The sequence below is a fragment of the Triturus cristatus genome, chromosome 2_1 (genome assembly GCF_964204655.1).
Source record: "Triturus cristatus chromosome 2_1, aTriCri1.1, whole genome shotgun sequence".
Lineage (NCBI taxonomy): Eukaryota > Metazoa > Chordata > Amphibia > Caudata > Salamandridae > Triturus > Triturus cristatus.
The window spans coordinates 763,182,774-763,197,904 of NC_140581.1; the positions used below are offsets into that span (position 1 = coordinate 763,182,774).

At 43.9% G+C, this 15,131-nt stretch overlaps 1 protein-coding gene across 2 annotated transcripts in view; it reads left to right on the forward strand.

Annotated features, from left to right (window-relative positions):
• The window catches only part of CCDC192 (coiled-coil domain containing 192), a 1,307,223-nt gene that overhangs the window by 437,879 nt on the left and 854,213 nt on the right, over positions 1 to 15,131 (forward strand). The gene's annotated exons all lie outside the window — the stretch shown is intronic.

Here is a 15,131-nt window from a genome sequence, read left to right on the forward strand (position 1 = left end):
GTGGCATGGCGGGCGCGTTTCAGCATGACACCGTTCACTGGGCCTAAGATCTACACAGTAATATATATTCCCATTGTGGGGGTCATGGCGCTCTTCAGAGGTGCATCCTCCATCGCGGCAGGACAACGCCGCTGCATGTTGTCTCCACAAGTACTGCTTCCCTCAGTACATAGCGCCGCGGGATATTTCCCGTGAGCAAGGTCCTAGGAGGACTGAAATGTGTTGGGCATTTCTTTATTCCAATTTGATGATGAAACCAATAAAATAAACATGCGACTCACTATGTACTGAGGGAATCAGTACTTGTGTAGACTATATATATATAGCCTGTTGAAAGCTACAGCTACGGCTGAAACGTGTAGGCCATTTCACTCTGGTACTGTTTATGTCTAAATAAACACATTTATTCTCATAATACCTTCTTGGTGGCCTTCTTGGTGGTGCCGTATCCACTTGTGCGTGACGGAGTCAATATGAGGTGTGGAACTCCAGCTGCCTGTCGAACGGACGTATATATATACATATATATATATATATATGTATGTATATGTATGTATATGTATATATTGCACAGCGCCGCTCCTTGCACTTCCCTTCCTCCGGGAAAAACGGACAGCGAGACCACAACTTCGTGCTGCAACTTTGAATTTATTCAGTCACCTTGTCCATCATGACGCGGCCTTGTTCACATAACGCGCTAAGGAGTTGCCATGCTGTTTTTAAAGTGACAGTGTAACCACACGTGGTATCATACTTTCATAGACATAAACAACATATTTTGAGTGCAATTTCGCATTATCAATGTGCAACAAAGTGCCATAAATAAGAATTTAACTTATTTAAAAACAGACTTAAATAATAAAATAAAGTTAATTTGATAGGATAATTTAGGTAAAATACCAACTTCATTATACTAAAAATCCTTCTTAAAAAGCAATTATATTTCATATATACAACATATAAAGCAGACCTCGCAACTATTGGCCTTCATTGATTGTATACATACATATTCTGTGCAAACATCGCATATAATACCTCAACCCGCTATGTACCCTAATTTTGAGATTGCTATCCTTTCAAGCTTTTCACGGGTTGTGTTATTATTTCTTTGCCTTTCGTTGCTCAGTTGGACCTCTTATTTTTATCCAACCATCAACTCAAGAATGTTTAACTAACCATCCCTCATATGTTACACTCAAATAGACCTGCATATTGATTATGTTATGTTGTACATTGCTTTACAGATTTCTTTAACATTTTTGTTAAAGATGTGCGCATTGATACTAATTTCTGCTCTCACCACGTATTTGCATTTCTCTATATGTTGAACGTCCTAAAATAAAGTGCAAGTGCTAAAAATAAATAATTAGTGCTACCAATAAATTATAATATTTATAAAAAAACGTGTGCTGTTAAAATTTTTCCTTTACTGTTTTTATGACCTAATGTCATAGCGGCGAAAAAAGCTTGAAAAATACTTTATATATATATTACTTATATATATATATATTTTATATCATACTGCCCACTTTGATTTATTTATAAGCATGTATGAAAGTCTTCACTAGAGTTGTGTCCATTTGGTGTCTTTGTATCTAACTCTAATATATATTTCGTCTCCAAGAGACGGAGTTTGGCCTCTCGGTTACCTCCTCGTCTGGACATTGGAATACAGTCAATTCAAAAGTACATTAATAGGTCCAATTGGTTGTCATGTTTCTGTTTGAAATGTCGTGCCACTGGGTATGTGGGGTCACTGTTGGTAATTGCCCTCATGTGCTGCAGTATCCGTTTGTGGGCCTGTAGTTTAGTACTGCCCACATACTGCAGTCCACAAGGGCAACCCAACACGTACACCACATACTCCGTACGACATGTCATGAATTTAGATATCTTGATGGAATGCTGTAAAAATGGTGTATTGTGCACAGTCTTATTAATTCCACATTTACATACACGGGAATTGTTGCACTTCACAAACCCCTTGCGAGCAGTTAACCAATTTGCAGATGGTTTAATTTCAGGACTGCTGCTCACTATAGAATCTTTCATGGATTGTGATTTTCTGAAGATGATGCTGGGATGTTTTGGCATCAGCCTACCAATTACCGGGTCACTGTTCACAATCTTGCACAGCGACTTATGTTGTTGGCTATATGTTAATATGAGCCTAGTTTGATCCTTTTTAGGTCTCGTGAGCCAAAGGCTCGAAAGAGACATTTTATATGTGGGAATTTCAAAGTGCTACCCACACTTTTGGCTGGCCTAAACCTTGAGTGCACGAGATCACATGCACGTGCACAGCTGCTCCTCTGCTCATTGCATTTCTCCCCTCCCTTCTCACCCAGCCCTTTGATGCTCTGCTGGAGTACTTTCACTTTCGCCGCTTTGACCCTTGCATTCCCCCCTCCCTTCTCACCCAGCCCTTTGATGCTCTGCTCGCATCTCCCTCCTCCCTGGGCGTGAAGGGAGACAGAGCCATCCTGCTTGATTAATGGCATTCTTATGTGTTCCCGTAAGCGCTCGCTTTAGGTCTTTCTCTATAACCTGTAACCCCACCCAGTCTTTTCGCCCTCTCCATGTGTCCTGTTCTCCTCATGGGGTCGCGCTGTTTGCTCCCCATGTACCTCACTTGCACCCTCCTTTTGCCCCCTCTTTGCCCCTTTCTCCCTCTCCTTGCTTCCTTTTCACCTTCCGTACTTTTTCTCCGTTCTCCCACTTCACAAGCTCCTCCCGCTCTCACTCGCACGTACTGCTCCATCAGTGCCAGAAGCTTCCCAAAGGAGTGAGTCACGGCTGCCAGGTGGCCCCGGGCCATGCGTGGCACTTTCAATCCGAGCAGAACTCCCACCCCGCGTGCACACGCCCCGAGGCGCACTACAAACACTGTTCAGTTTTGCGTGTAGTCACAGTTCTACCACAGAAATGTACACAGTCTATTGCTTACAGACTTCAAGCCCATTGCACTCTAGCTGCAAAACCGATCCATTCATGTGAGTGTTTTAGTACAACGCGCACACAGCGCACTTTCAGTTCTGTGCCGGTGCGAATTACAGCGCGCCATGGGTATACACAGACGTTGGCCAAGGTGGCTATTGACAAACACTGAATGGGTTTCAAGCCGCTACCCAAAAAACAATACATTGATATACAGAGCACGCGCACAGTTTTGCGTGTAGCCACAGTTCTAACACAGAAATGTACACATTCTATTGCTTACAGACTTACAGCCCATTGCACTATAGCCTGTGGGCCCCGTGAACTATGGAGAATACAAAGTCGGACTCGCATGTTCAGCACAAACTCCCCCATCCTCCCCCACCCTCCCAAAAAATGGAAAGGCACAAGTTTAAAACTTTAAAGGGCTCCGTTTATTATCGGAATGGCCCCAACATCGTATTTCTGGCTATGGCTCCTCACACGGTCTCATTAAGCAAGCCCCCCCCTCAGCCGCTGCCAAACCGATACATTCATGTGAGTGTTTGAGTACAACGCGTACACAGCGCACTTTCAGTTCTGTGCCGGTGCTAATTACAGCGCGCCATGGGTATACACAGGCACTGCCCAAGGTGGCTATTAACAAACGCTGTATAGGTTTCACGCTGCCAAACACATCCATTCATGGGAGTGTTTTAGTACAACGCGCACACAGCACGCTTTCAGATCTGTGCCGGTGCTCATTACAGCGCGCCATGGGTATACACAAGCACTGCCCAAGGTGGCTATTGACAAACGCTGTATAGGTTTCACGCTGCAAAACCGATCCATTCATGGGAGTGTTTTAGTACAACGCGCACACAGCGCGCTTTCAGATCTGTGCCGGTGCTCATTACAGCGCTCCATGGGTATACACAAGCACTGCCCAAGGTGGCTATTGACAAACGCTGTATAGGTTTCACGCTGCCAAACTGATCCATTCATGTGAGTGTTTTAGTACAACGCGCACACAGCGCACTTTCAGTTCTGTGCCGGTGCTCATTACAGCGCGCCATGGGTATACACAGGCACTGCCCAAGGTGGATATTAACAAACGCTGTATAGGTTTCACGCTGCCAAACACATCCATTCATGGGAGTGTTTTAGTACAACGCGCACACAGCGCGCTTTCAGATCTGTGCCGGTTCTCATTACAGCGCGCCATGGGTATACACAAGCACTGCCCAAGGTGGCTATTGACAAACGCTGTATAGGTTTCACGCTGCAAAACCGATCCATTCATGTGAGTGTTTCAGTACAACGCGCACACAGCGCACTTTCAGTTCTGTGCCGGTGCTCATTACAGCGCGCCATGGGTATACACAGGCACTGCCCAAGGTGGCTATTGACAAACGCTGTATAGGTTTCACGCTGCCAAACCGATCCATTCATGTGAGTGTTTTAGTACAACGCGCACACAGCGCACTTTCAGTTCTGTGCCGGTGCTCATTGCAGCGCGCCATGGGTATACACAGGCACTGCCCAAGGTGGCTATTAACAAACGCTGTATAGGTTTCACGCTGCCAAACCAATCCATTCATGTGAGTGTTTCAGTACAACGCGCACACAGCGCACTTTCAGTTCTGTGCCGGTGCTGATTACAGCGCGCCATGGGTATACACAGGCACTGCCCAAGGTGGCTAGTGACAAACGCTGTATAGGTTTCACGCTGCCAAACCGATCCATTCATGTGAGTGTTTTAGTACAACGCGCACACAGCGCACTTTCAGTTCTGTGCCGGTGCTCAGTACAGCGCGCCATGGGTATACACAGGCACTGCCCAAGGTGGCTATTAACAAACGCTGTATAGGTTTCACGCTGCCAAACACATCCATTCATGTGAGTGTTTTAGTACAACGCGCACACAGCGCGCTATCAAATCTGTGCCGGTGCTCATTACAGCGCGCCATAGGTATACACAAGCAATGCCCAAGGTGGCTATTGACAAATGCTGTATAGGTTTCACGCTGCAAAACCGATCCATTCATGTGAGTGTTTCAGTACAACGCGCACACAGCGCACTTTCAGTTCTGTGCCGGTGCTCATTACAGCGCGAAATGGGTATACACAGGCACTGCCCAAGGTGGCTATTGACAAACGCTGTATAGGTTTCACGCTGCCAAACCGATCCATTCATGTGAGTGTTTTAGTACAACGCGCACACAGCGCACTTTCAGTTCTGTGCCGGTGCTCATTACAGCGCGCCATGGGTATACACAGGCACTGCCCAAGGTGGCTATTAACAAACGCTGTAAAGGTTTCACGCTGCCAAACACATCCATTCATGGGAGTGTTTTAGTACAACGCGCACACAGCGCGCTTTCAGATCTGTGCCGGTGCTCATTACAGCGCTCCATGGGTATACACAAGCACTGCCCAAGGTGGCTATTGACAAACGCTGTATAGGTTTCACACTGCCAAACCGATCCATTCATGTGAGTGTTTCAGTACAACGCGCACACAGCGCACTTTCAGTTCTGTGCCGGTGCTCATTACAGCGCGCCATGGGTATACACAGGCACTGCCCAAGGTGGCTATTAACAAACGCTGTATAGCACACAAACAAGACACAAAACCACACACTCAAACACACACACACAACTACACACACAAAACACACACACAACCACACAGAGACACAAAATCACACACATACAACCACACACAAACCCACACACACACTCAACCACACACGCACTAACAGAACAAAAAACCACACACAAACAGAACCACACAACCACACACACATAACCAAACACACACACAACCACACACACATAACCAAACACACACACAACCACACACACACACACACAACCACACACACACACACACACTCACCCACACACACTCAACCACACACACACTCAACCACACACACACTCAAACACACACACACAAACACACACACACACACAACCGAACACAAAACCACACACACAACAACACATACAACCACACATACAACCACACACATACAACCACACACCTACAAACACACACAAACACACACACACACACACTCAATCACACACACACTCAATCACACACACACTCAACCACACGCACACACACAACAACACACACACACACACAACTACACACACACACACAACCACAAACAATTTTTGGGCTGACAGCAAAAATACGCTGTCAACAAACCCGATGAACACTCGGGAAAATTTAGAAAGTCACCCCCAACTTTCAAACCATCTTGCTGTTGCAAAGTGTGTGCTGTACACATGGCAACACCATGCCACAGCGCACTGTTGCAGGGAATGCTTTGATCCTCGGAGGCTAACAGACCTCACTCTCTGCATTAGTTAACCCCGTCTTGGCACTGCATTAAAACAGGGTACACACTGTCCACCATGAAGTGAGACATTGTCCTCGGGGCTGGAGATCCTATTTAGAAATCTGCTTTAAACATTGTGATTCATTTAGGCCATTAAACATAAAGGAGCACTGGGAACGCTGATAACATGGATTCCATTTTGAGTATTGACTACAACTTTTAAAAAGCACGCAGTACTGAAACAAGCATTTACACTGCAATAGGTCTCGCATTTAAAAACAGGCATTTGCAATGCACTAGATCTCGCATTGACACGAGTTTGAGATATTGGCATTGCACATAACAATGCATTTTTTTGGGGATTACTTTTTGAATACTTAAATAGAAAGGATTTGTTATTTACAATACCAATAGCTCCGACTCCAATAAATGCGAGACCTATTGCATTGCAAATGCTTGTTCTCCTTGTCCTGATCCTTAGGTTCTTTGACTTTCTTTGGTAATAATACTTGTCTGTTCAATAAGTTTGCTTTGTCTCTGGCTATATCAACAATATTGGCTTTGTATCCCCTCTCTATAAACCGTTGTTTGCTTTGTTGTTGGGCTTCCCTTTAATCTTTGTCATTACTGCATGCTCTTCTAATCCTCAGCATTTCTCCATATGGTATACTACGTATCAAATGCTGAGGATGATGACTAGTGGCATATAGAAGACTATTGCCCGCTATTGGTTTACGATAAAGGCGGGTTTCAATTCTCTGTTTTTCTATGTATACTTCCAAATCAAGGAAGTATACTGAGCAGTCGCTTATAGTAGCTGTAAAATGGAGATTTAGCTCATTTTGATTGTTATTTTTAACAAACTCTTCTGCTGTTTCTTTCGTTCCACTCCATATGACAAACAGGTCATCTTTATAGCGTAGCCATAATCTTATATGGTTGTCTACAGTTTGTTTGTGCTGTTTATTCAGAACCAACTCCTCACACCACCCCATGTGGAGGCAGGAGTAGCTAGGGGAAAACATGCCCCCATAGCTACTCCTCTAGTTTGTTGTAGGATTTGGTTCTGAAAGAGAAAATAATTATTGTTCAGACAGTACATAATCATTGTTATTAGTATCTTGTTATGTTGGCCAAATCGTATTGGTCTTGAATTTAGGTAGTGCTTCCCTGCCCGTACGCCATCTTTATGATATATGCTTGTGTATAGCGCTGTTATATCTAAACACATTAGTAAATCCTCTGGTTGCCAAACATAATCATTAATATGTCTTAAAAAGTCACTGGTGTCCTGTACAAATGATGGGAAGTTCTTGACATAGTCCTGTAAAAAGAAGTCTATAAAATTTGATGAATTTTCCAATAGGCTGCCCTTAGCCGATATTATTGGCTGACCTGGAGGTGTTGTAGTGTTTTTATGCAGCTTTGGTATAAAATATATAACAGGCATCACAGGTTGTTCATTTTTAAAAAATTTGAATTTATCTATGCTGAGTAAGCCCGCACTTCGCCAACCATTCAACTTAGAGTAATATTCGTTCCATGATGCCCGTACTGTTTGAACATTACTCCTTTTGTAACAGTTTTTGTCACTCAATTGTAAATCAGCCTCTGCCATATACATATTTCTTGGCCATATTACCAGATTACCTCCTTTATCCGAGTTTCTAAGGATTATCTGGTCATTCGATTGAAGTTTTTTCATGAGCCTGTGATATGCATTTTGTTGAAAATTATACTTTTTGCGACTTCTATCAGATTGTATCAGATTGTATTTTGAGATTTTTAATTTCACTGGTTATTGATTCACTAAAAATGTCTAAAGAGTCCCGTATTGTTAGGGGTTGGATCTTGGATTTTAATTTGAATTTCGTAGCTACTGTTGCGTAGGATGTAATGCTTGGGCTAGTCGGCATAACATTTTCACTACTGCTCTCTTCTATTAGTCCTTGTAGATCTGTCAGTAATTCAGCATCCCCTGCAGTAAGGTTATAATCGCCTGATTGCGGCACTGCCACTAGATCCATGGTTGCATTATTTGCTTTGCAATTGGTTTCATGATACTTTTTCAATTTTATTTTGCGAATAAATCTGAATATGTCCATACGGGTTTGTGCATAACTGAAGCTCTTCTCTGGACAATAGGACAGACCCAGTTCCAACAATTGAATTTCAGCTTTCTTTAAAACCATGGGCAACAAGTTTACGACTGTATTAGTAATAGTTGTATTTACTGTGTTTGCTTCCTGTCCCATCTCTTCTTGAAGTACGGTTTTTTGATTGTTTTCTCTCCTTCTGCTGTATTTCCGTCTCTCCCTTTGCTTGATATTGCGCTTTTGTTTGTTTGTTGGTTCTGTTTTCGTGGGCGCAATGTTTGTTTCCGATCTTTTCTCAGGCAATCTACCTCCTCCGCCATAGTGAAGTTGTGAAACCCCAGTCTTGCCGACAATTCTATTTGGTCTGTTTCTGATCCACTTTCGGGTGCCGAGCTTGCCTCAGATTCTTATGTCGATGATGTCGGTTGCTCTCCTTTGTTCATTTGGGCATTACTAGGAGTGGAGGTTTTTTTAAGCTTTTTGAAGGGTTCAAATTTTTTAGCAAACGTAAATATCGGTCTCAATTCGTAATCTTGTTTGTCCCTCTGGAATTTGTACGTTTTCCGTTTTTTTATTATTTCTTCCTCTTTCGCTAATCTGCCCAACATTTCTTCCCTATACTTGGTTATTATTGGTGTTATTTCCAGTTTGTTAATCTCACTTTCCAATTCATCAATTTGTTGCTGATATTTCACTCTGTCGCTTTCTGCTTATCTGACTAAAATTTCCAACAGTTTTCTTGAGGAGTCCAAGTTGCACTCGGCCCATTCGCTTAACATTTGTGTTCAGGGCTTTCATAACTTGGGGCAATCATTATACGCAGGCCCCAAGGAATGCGCCCTACTTGTAGATATCTATCAGGGGATTTGTGTTCCCACCACTTTGACTGTTCACTTCCCATTAATTTCTCCAGTTTTCGGAATTTTTCCTGTGTATTAGAAATGCCCCCATTATTTATGCCGCTTTGTAATGGCCCTTGAGTTGTAATTGTGGGTGCATCATCAAACATCATTTCCGCCGCCGCTTCACGGCTCCGTAGCGGATTAATTCTAATTGCTCCTACCTCCTGCTCCGTAGCCGGTGTTGCATCCTCCGACTCGTCAGCTGTAACTTCCCTGGATGCTGAGCGTTGTCACGGATATCCGGGGGCTGTCTGCGACTTGCTCGTTTCAGAGAAAAACACCAATTCCCAGCATACGCCGGGTGTAGCTTCTTGTCGCTGAGCCCGTAGCGGGGAGGGGGTCTCGCCAATATCAAGGAAGACTACTTGGTAAAAATATCGCACAGCGCCACTCCTTGCACTTCCCTTCCTCCGGGAAAAATGGACGGCGAGACCACAACTGCAATTTTGAATTTATTCAGCCACCTTGTCCATCATGACGCGTTTCGGCCTCTCGGCCTTGTTCACATAACGCACTAAGGAGTTGCCATGCTGTTTTTAAAGTGACAATGTAACCACACATGGTATCGTACTTTCATAGACATAAACAACATATTTTGAGTGCAATTTCGCATTGTCAATGTGCAACAAACTGCCATAAATAAGAATTTAACTTATTTAAAAACAGACTTAAATAATAAAATAAAATTAATTTGATAGGATAATATGTATATATATATGTATGTGTATATATATATATATATAAATGTATATATATATAAATGTATATATATATATATATATATATATATATATTCCCTTAAAAAACCATAGGTTTCACACATGTTATAGTTAGCTGGACATTTCCCTCGTAAAAAAACAATGAAATTCCCCCGTTATAGTTAGTGCAGGCAACTATAACTCACGCGACCGCAATCCTCTGCTGATGACGTCAGATATTACATCACTGATTACATATGTGTCTTTCTGAAAAATAAATATTTGTAATATATGTATAGCTAAAGATTAATGGAAGAAGACATGGGTAAATAGGTGTCTAAATACAGTGATGTAATATCTGACGTCATCAGCAGAGGATTGCGGTCGCCAGTAGGTAGTTATAGTTAGGACCTATTATCCATAGGAAATCCGCAACATTCTATTTAGAAAAACTTTGGCGCCAGTTGACGAATCTTCGCGAAATTTTCAAAACTCGTGGCCCGCTCCGGTCCACTCCTATCCTGAAAGTCTCGGGGTGATTCATCAAGCGGGGGCCGAGAAAAAAGGGGGTCCCAAAATGTTTTTCCCCATGCAATTTTCCATAGGGACCCTTAGTCGCGGCTACAGCCTAAACTGCATGAACGGAATTACACCAAATTTGGCAGAAAGGTAGACCTTGGTTCACAAATGGTGTAAATCCGTTCAGTAGTTCCTGAGAAAATGAAAAGTAAAATCACATATATATCTATGGCCTCGGAGGGTCCGCGCACCCTCCCGAGCACAAGCTGTATGCTAATTGGCTGTCAACACTCCAAACCAGGAAGTGTTGGCAGCCATCTTGTGCCTCGGTAGAACCGAGGCACAAAAAACCTAAGAAAAAAAAAGCGCAGAACGCAAAATGGGGGCAGGGTAGAAACACCCTGACCCCCTAGGCCTGCTCAGGGGGTCCCACAAGGACCCCCCAGGCCCCCAAATTATAATTTTTTTTTTTAAATCGGCAAAATCTGCGCTGGAAGCGCGGATCACACCGGAGGCCACGCCCCCTCCTTTCAACAGTCTGCAAACGCTCCCCCTGGCGCGTTTGCGGATGGGGAACGAATTCCCCTTGAATACTGTGGGTCCCTGGGGGCCAAATAGCCCAACAGGAACCTCCAGTATGCGCCAGGGAGCTGCGTTGCAGAGAGGTGTTCTGAGGCCACGCCCCTTTTTACCCCTCTCTGCAACGCAGCTCTGTGGTACTTAATGGAGGTAGCTGGTGGGGTAGTTGCACCCCAGGGACCCTCAGGATTCAATCCCCCAACTTAAAACGCACCACGGGGCGCGTTTGCACAGTGGTGAAGGAAGGGGGCAGGGCCTGAGGTGATATGTGTGCAAACACACCCTATGGTGCGTTTTAAGTTCAGGAATTAATTCCTCTTCAATCCGGAGGGTCCCTGGGGGTCAACTAGCCCATCAGGTGCCTCCAGTAAGGACCACGGACCTGCGTTGCAGAGTGTTGTAAAAAGGGGCATGGCCTCTGGACACCTCTCTGGCGCATACTGGAGGTACCTGGTGGGCTAGTTGGCCCCCAGGAACCCTCAGGATTGAGGAGGAATTAATTTCTCAACTTCAACCGCGCCGCAGGGTGTGTTTGCACACATGTCACTTCAGGCCACGCTTCCTTCCTTCACCATTGTGCAAATGCGCCCCGTGGCGCATTTTAAGTTGGGAGATTAACTCTCTTTTAATACTGAGGGTCCCTAATGGCCAACTAGCCCAACAGGTATCTCCAGTGTGCGCCAGGGAGCTGCGTTGCAGACAGGTGTTCAGAGGCCATGCCCCTTTTTACACCTCTCTGGAACGCAGCTCTGTGGAGCTTACTGGAGGTACCTAGTGGGGTAGTTTGACCCTAGGGACCCTTAGGATTCAAGGGGACTTAATCTCTCAACTTAGAACGGCCACAGGGCGGGTTTACACAGTGGTGAAGGGAGGGGACGGGGCCTGATGTGACGTGTGCAAACACGCCCTGTGGCACGTTTTAAGTTGGGGAAATAATTCCCCTTCAATCCTGAGGGCCCATGCAGGCCAACTAGTCCACCAGGTGCTTCCAGTAAACAGCACTGTGCTGTGTTGCAGAGAGGTGGTCCAGGCCGTGCCCATTTTCTCTGCAAGGCAGCTCTGTGGTGCTAACTAGAGATACCTGATGGGCTAGTTGTACCCAAGGGACACTCAGGATTCAAGGGGACTTTATCCTCCAAATTAAAACAGCCATTCGGGCGTGTTTGTACATGTCAGCTAAGCCCCCCCTCCCTTCACCAGTGGGAAAACGCGCCCTGTGGCGTGTGTTAAGAGGTAGTTTTAATCCCCCTACCCTATTATATACCAGGGGCTTACAGAGGAGGTCATGCTAATAACAGGGGTACCCCAACGCATAGTGTTCCCTAGTGTATGTAGGTGTTTTAACTGTATTCTAAGTGTCTTTTAGCATAGCGCTGGCTCTAGGACTGGTTAGTCAGTTACCACCAGTACCCATCTGAAAAAGTTGAGGGTACAGGATGATTTTGCATCAAAGACTCTTTCTCCTCCCCTGTTTGTTCTTTCTGCGCGTCTTCCTTCTTCCGGCACTTTTCTTTGTCTTTGAGGACTTCTGTAGCTTCCTTCTGCATTTCTTTTTCTTCTTTCTGTGTGTTTTTTCTTCTTTCTTCACATGTCCTATTTCTGTAGGCATAGTTAGAAATTAGCATTTAAAAAACCTTTGAAATTCACTTAAAAAAACCATAGGTTTCAGGCACGTTATAGTTAGGAATTAGCATTTAAAAAACCTTAGAAATACACAGAAAAAAACATAGGTTTTCAGGGGTGTTATAGTTAGCCGGACATTTCACTCGTACAAAACCATAGAAATTCCCCTCTTATAGTTAGTTCAGCTAACTATAACTCGCGCCCCCGCAATGCACTGCTGATGACGTCACATATTACATCACTCATGACATGGTCAGTGACATCACTGATGACATCACTGATGACATCTCAAAGGACATCACTGATGACATCATCCATGTGATAATTTGATGCATCTTCTCACACCCTAACATAACCTTTGATACACCCACTCTAAATTACAGACTGCCATTCTCAAAACCATAGACACTCCAACACCAATAAGTACATACCCACTTACTGACTCTTAGATCTACACACCCATCCACTCACTCACCCGTACAGTCACTCATACTTATGGTCACTCAGTACAGGACTATCATATGCACTCATACACCTATATAGACACTCACACACCACCACTCATCCACAGAGGTACTCACACACCTACTTAGTCATGCAAATAATTAATCACACTGCCATTTACTCACCTATACAGTTATACGCACACCAGTTCAATTACTCATACAAATGCTCGCACATTCTTACGCTGTGATACAATCAATGATACAAGCATACACTCATCCATACAGTCACAATCACACACTCTCACTTATAGCCATTTATGTACTCCAACACACATATATACTGCCTTTCACTATGTAGCTACTTACACATGTACCACTGAAATATATATTCACTCATTAACACAACCATACACATACTCACCCACCCATACAGTCCATCACAGATGCACTCTTGAAACCATGCACCCAGTGAATCACCCAGTCACACCTATATGCACAGAGTCACACACACCCCACCCACGCAAGCACTCAGGAACCCATACAGATACTCAGACAACCAATCAATAGCCCATATAGACACTCATGTAGCTATTTGCAAACCCTTGCAGCCGCTTACACACCAACAGACAGACGGATACAGATATTCACACAGTTTAGTCACTAACCCATGCATTCAGTAAGATACGTTTAATCACTCACTTATAGAGTCAGTCACGCACCAACAAAACCATCCATTCACACACTTATACACCCATTTATTCTTCAATATGTCTTTCCCAATATATAATAAACATATTTAAACTTTACAGAAACACACAGACACTGGATGATGTCATCAGTGATGTCATTTGAGATGTCATTAGTGATGTCACTGACCATGTCATGAGTGATGTAATATGTGACGTCATCATCAGTGCATTCCGGGGGCGCGAGTTATAGTTAGCTGAACTAACTATAACGGGGGAATTTCTATGGTTTTGTACGAGTGAAATGTCCAGCTAACTATAACACCCCTGAAAACTATGTTTTTTTCTGTGAATTATGTGTATGTACACATTCATACATCACAATGTTTCAGTAGTTATAGTTAGGTAAAAGTTTCCTTAGGAAGAGAGTATTTTGGTTCGCTAATAACTTTGGTGCCGTTTCACGAATTTTCACTAAACATATAAAAAAGGGTTCATCCACCTCAACTGCTTCCTGGGAAGTTTTGGAGTAATCTTTTCAGTGATGGCTGAGAAAAAGAGAGTGGGGGTCGGTCCCAGGCACTTTTTCCCCTGCAGTTTCAATAGGTAAAGTTAGACAATGATACAGAAAAATGGCTAAAGAGAATTACATCAAATTTGGCAGAAAACTAGAACTTTTCAGGTAAAGCGTATTTGTTGTGATTTGGTGTAAATTTTTTGAGAAAGTAAAATTCAAAATGCATAGATATCAGTTCCTAAAATAAAGTGTCCTGTTTGACTGGTACCACGAGAACTCATAGCGGTGTCCCGCCGGACCGATTGATGTTACTGGCTGGCTTCAACATGAAGTATGTTGCACCCTCCGTTACATGACTCAGGGACAGATTCCTGAAACGCACAAAAAAAAAAAAAAGAATATAAGGGGCATGGTTGGTACCCTGAATTCCTATCCTTTGTGGCCACCATCGGGCCGAATTTAAAAACAAATGTTGCCATAGTTCTGCTAGGCCCCGTGTGGTCCCGCAGGAGGCCGGCTGACCCAGGAAAGACCTCCAAAAATTAAATTACAGTCTTCGTCTGTGCAAAGGTCTTCAAAGAGAGTGCACTCCCAATACTCTATGAAACCCCATTATATGGGCAATCCCCTAATATGCATGGTCTGCTCCCTGTGTTCAGACTGTGCATAGAGCCCACTTCCGCCAGACCCACAAGTGCTATTAGGTGGGTAAACTCCTACTACGCTCAGTTAGGGCTGATTGTGCAGACAGTGCGTAGAGCCAACTCTTTCCAGCGACCTAAACCCCATTAGTT